We start from the raw sequence: 7,241 nt of genomic DNA on the forward strand, positions 1-7,241 counted from the left end.
AATATGAGCATAATTTTAGTTACATGATCTTTTATGGTATGTGGACATTCTATTTGAAAGTATGAACATTTTTAGAAAGGTTTCATGTATGTATAAAATGTTCACCGTATTAAAGAAAAGTTTAACACGTATTGAGAAGTGTTCATCATATTTTTTTCATCATTGTGTACTAAATATGTTCACCATGTTTTGCAATAAATGTTCACCATATATTTTAAATGTTCATTTATAAAATTCTCTAAAAGAAATCAAGTATAAAAATGGATTTACATATGAAATAAAGAATATTCACCACAGTAAAACAAGATTCCTACTCTTACCTCTAGGACTAGCTCAAAGTGTACATTGGTGAGTCTATTTTCCTTATCATGGGCATGACCATAATGCCAGCAACATTTGAGAGCACGATGTTGCAAGAACACCCATGTTGAATTGACCTAAGATTGTTTGTTATACTTTGAGATTATATCGTCTCAAGTATATAGCTCATAACATAGGAGTTAACGTATGTATGATTTCTTAGACCATGAGAGTATCCGGTCACTCCATACCGGACAATACGCTTTGGGGTTGTTCCAATGTCATCCTTAACAGGATGGTCATAACGACAACTTATAGGTTCATCGAAAATGTATGATCAGGGGCTCAATAGCTTGAGACTGAGATTTGCTCCTCCAACGATGGAGTGATATTCTTAATTAGGGCGCTCTCAGTGTGACGATATCCATCATCATCTGGCCAGACAAAGCGTGAATTGATCACGGGGATGTCGGAGCACGAGAATGAGAAAAGAGTACAGAAATTATGACGAGGAGACCAGTATAGTGAGCATATGTATGACTCATAGGGATACTGATATATCTCACCTCGAGTTTTGTAAAGTACCGCGAAGCAAAAGGAATAGCACATGGTAACCAAAGGTTCACTCGAATATCATTCATGTGAGTATATGGGTCAACATGGATGTCCACAGTTCCGCTATTGATCATTGAATGAAATGTGTTTCAGTCATGTCTATAGTTCACCGAACTTGCAGGGTCACACGCTTAATGTTTGGTGGTTGTTAAAAATCTAGGAGGAAGGAGAATGAGATAATGGGTTCCGAAAGAGTTTTAGATGTTTTCAGAAATGTTCTGGGAGGCCCCGAGAAGATCCTGGGAACTTCTGGTAATGTCCAGAAGGTTATGAAACCTTTCGGATAAACCCAGAGGGTCCCTAATGCGAGGACACCTTGGCTGGGCCAAGGGGTAAGGCCCACGAGGCCTTAGCTCGGTGCACAAAGTGGTTTCTTGGAAGGCAGGGGAAAGACGTGTGGGTCCCTGGCATTTCCCCTAGGGAAAGAGGCTAGAATCCTTGGCGTTTATGAAAATGCCAGGATCTGTGACGTTTCGTGTTGGAATCCGAGGAGGACTCCTCCTTGCGGTACAAACCGTCTTTGGGGATGCACCCTCCACAAGTTGAGACCCCATGCCTCATCATATAAATAGAGGGGCAGGGGTAGCACCTAGAATACATCAAATCTCTTGGAGTTTGCCCGACGTCTAGTTGATCTAGACGTCAACACCGCTAGGCTACTTCCCCTCTAGTTTTCTCAGTGATTCTGAGCTCTGGACGGTGAAGCTCTACTGAACCACTACTTCGGTACATGTGCAATCCGTAGAGGCATCGTGCTTTTGGTACTTATTCGAGGGATCGTCCGTGGGACGGTTCAAGGGACTTTAAGTTTGGTCTACGCTAACTCTTATTCCGCTGCAACTCGTAGTTGGTAATGATCCGATCTAAACCTCTTTATGCAACTTCATAGTATCCTAGGACCTTGATCGTAGGCCGATTTTTTGTTTTCTATTATGTTTCCCAAAACTTTGGGCCTAGGGGAAGGTATTATGAAATTAGTTTGTAGATGATGGGTTGCGTGATTGATAGAAACTCAAACCCTAGTTTATGAATTGTTCCGTGAGGGATTGTTTTGGATCCTACTGTTTAATGCCATGGTTTGATTTATTTTAATTACTCGCCTTGTATTTGCGGATGCTTGCATGGAGGGTATAATCATAGTAGGTATTTGTTCAAGTTAGTACAGTACCTTGGCTCCAGTTCACCCATACAACACTTATCAAAGCAATAAACGGTAACTTAATGAATCATGGTGAAAGTAACTTGAAGAGATTCCCATGTGTTCTCAAGAGTGTTTTAGCTATTATAAGAAACACCTCCGGCTTGTACTTAATGTACATAAGGATTGGGCCACTTGCTGCACCTACTTCATTACTTTTGTTACTTTTAGACTTTTTACAAATTATCTCGCTATCAAACTATCTTTACAACACTAGAAGTTGGTGCCAAGCTCGGTGTGTAGTCACATGATGTCAGCCGCATTCTTGTAGTCCTAAGCAGGTCTTCCTCTGTTCTGAAGGGGAGCGGTGCGGCGACGGAGAAAATCTGCGCCTACCATTTCAATGGTAAGGCCGACAGTCTTGAGGCGGAGGATGTGAGTCACGGCGATTGCGAGCTTCTTGTCATGTGCATCGAGATAGCTCCAATCTTTGCTGCACACCACTTTCTTTGTCCGGGGTTTGCAGAAATCCGGAAATTTATCCTCTTTAATCCAACACCAATCGGCCCGACATTCATTCCACTTCAGATGCATTGGCCATCAAGGTAGATCTCTTTGGCGCCGGTCCTAGGGATCCAGGTGATACCGCCAAAAAGGGAATCTCCATCTATGCGTAGGATGAAGTAGTGGCAAAACAAAGCTAAGTTGGGCACTACTCCAATGAAATTCTTGCACATGTGAGCAAAGACAGACATGCAGGTGATGGCATTTTTTGTGAAATCTAAGAGCCGGAACCCGTATGTCCACATGATCTCAGAAAGAAATCAGAGAAGGGAGGAACAAGCCCGTAGTAGAAATATGCGGTGAAGAAAGGGCACTTGTTCTTGCCAGGCTTGGCGGTGACGGGAAGCACGTGGGGTGCAGTGTGCGTCGTCATCTCCTTCCCTCACATGTATGCATACTGCGTCATCAAATCATTATGGTCCAGCGCCGGCGCAAAGACGAGCTTATCACTCCATAGCGCCGCCGTGGCCTCTTTCCTCGCCTCTGCTCCCGGGTCGACTGGCTTCTCCAGCTTATCTTGGCCCTTCTTGGGTACCATGACGGCTTTGGAGAGGGCGGATTTGGGAGTAAGCGCGGGCGTGACGCAATGACGGAAGAAGCTATGCTCTATTCTTGCTAAAGATTGAAGATGTGGCGGCTGGCTAGATTGAGGAAGAAGGAGGTAAATGAGTTGCGCCCCTCGCAGATGCCTTTTCATGGGGAAGGCGCCGGGGCTGGTTCTTTACCGTCCTACATGGCTGCACTTTTTCAGGCGCACTACCCCTGGCGACCATTTCAGTCCACCTCTCCCACATCCCGCATTTAATGCGCGTCGTGTGGGCGTGGTAAAAGAGATGATTACTGCAGCAGTTAATTGCCACGTATGCCTATGCACTTTTTGGGCCTAGTAAGGGAGTCCTGGATTAAGGGGTCCTCGGGCATCCGGCCTGTGTGACATGGGATGGACTATTGGGCCATGAAGATACAATATGGAAGACTTCCTCCCGTGTCCGGACGGGACTCTCCTTTGCGTGGAAGGCAAGCTAGGCATCCGGATGTATCATTTCCTTTCTTTGTAACCGACTTTTTATAACCCTAGGACCCTTCGGTGTCTATATAAACCGAAGGGTTTAGTCCGTAGAAAACAATCACAATCATACAGGCTAGACTTCTAGGGTTTAGCCACATCGATCTCGTGGTAGATCAACTCTTGTAATCCTCATACTCATCAAGATCAATCAAGCAGGACGTAGGGTGTTACCTCCATTAAGAGGGCCTGAACCTGGGTAAACATCGTGTCCCCTGTCTCCTGTTACCATCGACCCTAGACGCACAGTTCGGGGGCCCCTACCCGAGATCCGCCGGTTTTGACACCGACATTTGTGCTTTCATTGAGAGTTCCGCTGTGATGTCAAAGACAGGATCGGTGGCTCACCTTGTCATCAAGGACATCATCACCTCCGGAGGAGCCCTGGCCTCAGGCCAAACCCTCCGGTTAGGCGACTATACCATGATCGCCCGTTCGGCCGCCAAGCCGACGAGGACTTCTCAGGTCATCGAAAATCGCCTCCACGTTGACTCTGAGTACTCCAAATGGATGGATCCGACGGAGTTGTCGTCTTTAAACGAACTCCTGGATCGCATCGCTGCCATGGGGGTCGCTACAGACTATGATCAGATTGGGCTTAAACCCGATCAGAGAGAAATCAAATCTTCGCCGATCACCCATCAGATAGCGGTCGTAGAGGAGCAAAACAACAACTGTTCCTCTATGTTGAAGACGAACTATTTTCGGATTTCCAAGCTCGAAGAGCCAGATACCTGTCTGCGGAACGACACTCCCAGTCCTCCGAACCTAGAGTCGGACGTTGGGCCTGAAAATCAACTGACATCCCGGAGCCCGAACTACTAAGCTCGGAAGTTTTTCAAACTCTGGATCCCAAACTGGGTCAGGGTTCGGATTTAAAGCCACCCACCCACCACAAGAAATGTTCGCCAAGCAATTCCGACCCTCCGGATATATGCGACCTCATGAACATACGACAGCAGTCTCAGGAAACAGTCCATCACTTTTGGGCCAGGTTCCTCCTTATCAAATATAAGATTAAAGATTGCCGCAGCGAGGACATGATTTCAGTATTTTGCAATAATTGCATGGACAAAGGAATCCTCAACGCCATCAACCGCCGTCACGTATTACACTTCGCTGACTTGGCAACTATAGTACAGAAGTACTGTGCAATGGAAAGCACCTGGAAAACTCAGACAACTCACTGGGAACCCTCGGTTTCCGCTCAACCCCTCAGGCGGGCGAAAAGGGTGCACCCTCGCGCAGCACCCGGCCCCCTATTGAAGAAAACTAAGTCCATGACGGGACGCGGAACCGTTCTGGAGGGATTGCTCGATAAGCCATGCAAAATACACACGACACCGAAAACTGAACCAACCCACAACCTTAGAGCATGTTGGATACTCCGGCAAGTGGCCAAAAGCAGCGAGGATATCCTCACCAGAAACACCTCAGAGCAACGTCCCCCGGACGACAACAACCTTAGAGTATTGATAGTCTTCGAGACCTTCAATTCAAACAATCGGCACAAGAGGGCACTCTGCGACCTCGCCGAAGTCTTCCAAGTAGCAGCAATAAACCCCTGGAGCGACACATGCATAACTTTTAATGCAAGTGACGAGCCAACACTCTGATAAGTCCGGGTACCAGTCGCCTTGGTCCTCAATCCAATTGTGGATGGCTTTCGTCTCACTAAAGTGCTCATGGACGGCGGTAGCGGGCTAAACCTCATTTACGAGGACACACTCAATAAAATGGAAATAGACAGGAGCCGCATCGAGCAAAGTAATACGACCTTCCGAGGAATTATTCCTAGCTGGGAGGCGCGATGCACTGGGAAAATTACACTTGACGTGGTATTCGGCACGCCGGAGAACTACCGGTCCGAAGAGATAACCTTCCAAGTGGCCCCTTTCAACAGTGGATATCATGTCTGATACGTCCATTTTGCATCATCCTTTATATCGATATTTATTGCATTATGGGCTGTTATTACACATTATGTCACAATACTTATCCCTATTCCCTCTTATTTTACAAGGTTTACATGAAGAGGGGGAATGCCGGCAGCAGGAATTCTGGGCTGGAAAAGGAGCAAATATTACAGACCTATTCTGCACAACTCCAAAAGTCCTGAAACTTCACGGGAGCACGTTTCAGAATATATAAAAAATATTGGGCGAAAGAAGTACCAGAGGGGGGCCACCAACCGTCCAAGAGGGTGGGGGCATGCCCCCTGCCTCGTGGGCCCCTGGCAGCCATCTGATGCCCATCTTTGGCTATATGGAGTCTTTCATCGAGGAAAAAATCATAAGCAAGCTTTTGGGAAGAAACTCTGCCGCCACGAGGCGGATCCTTGGCGGAGCTGTTCTGCCGGGGAAACTTCCCTCCGGGAGGGGGAAATCATCACCATCGTCATCACCAACGATCCTCTCATCGGGAGGGGGTCAATCTCCATCAACATCTTCACCAGCACCATCTCATCTCAAACCTAGTTCATCTCTTGTATCCAATCTTTGTCCCAAAGCCTCATATTGGTACCTGTGGGTTGCTAGTAGTGTTGATTACTCCTTGTAGTTGATGCTAGTTGGTTTACTTGGTGGAAGATCATATGTTCAGATCCATTATGCATATTAATACCCCTCTGATTATGAACATGAATATGATTTGTGAGTAGTTACGTTTGTTCCTGAGGACATGGGAGAAGTCTTGCTATAACTAGTCATGTGAATTTGGTAGTATGTTGTCTCTCCTCTAGTGCGGTCATGTGAACATCGACTACATGACACTTCACCATTGTTTGGGCCTAGAGGAAGGCATTGGGAAGTAATAATTAGATGATGGGTTGCTAGAGTGACAGAAGCTTAAACCCTAGTTTATGAGTTGCTTCGTAAGGGGCTGATTTGGATCCATATGTTTCATGCTATGGTTAGGTTTACCTTAATACTTCTTTTGTAGTTGCGGATGCTTGCAATAGGGGTTAATCATAAGTGGGATGCTTGTCCAAGGAAGGGCAGTACCCAAGCACCGGTCCACCCACATATCAAATTATCAAAGTACCGAACGTGAATCATATGAACGTGATGAAAACTAGCTTGACGATAATTCCCATGTGTCCTCGGGAGAGCTTTCCTTTATATAAGAGTTTGTCCTGGCTTGTCCTTTGCTACAAAAAGGATTGAGCCATCTTGCTGCACCTTATTTACTTTTACTATTTGTTACCCGTTACCAATTACCTTATCACAAAACTATCTGTTACCGATAATTCCAGTGCTTGCAGAAAATACCTTGCTGAAAACCGCTTATCATTTCCTTCTGCTCCTCGTTGGGTTCGGCACTCTTACTTATCGAAAACACTACGATAGATCCCCTACACTTGGGGGTCATCAACGCCCTATTGGGGCGTGATGTCTACTACACAAACCTTCTTCTTGTAGACGTTGTTGGGCCTCCAAGTGCAGAGGTTTGTAGGACAGTAGAAAATTTCCCTCAAGTGGATGACCTAAGGTTTATCAATCCGTAGGAGGCGTAGGATGAAGATGGTCTCTCTCAAGAAACCCTGCAACCAAATAACAA

This window comes from Triticum urartu, chromosome 1A (genome assembly GCF_056163025.1).
Source record: "Triticum urartu cultivar PI428250 chromosome 1A, HENAU_Tu73, whole genome shotgun sequence".
Lineage (NCBI taxonomy): Eukaryota > Viridiplantae > Streptophyta > Magnoliopsida > Poales > Poaceae > Triticum > Triticum urartu.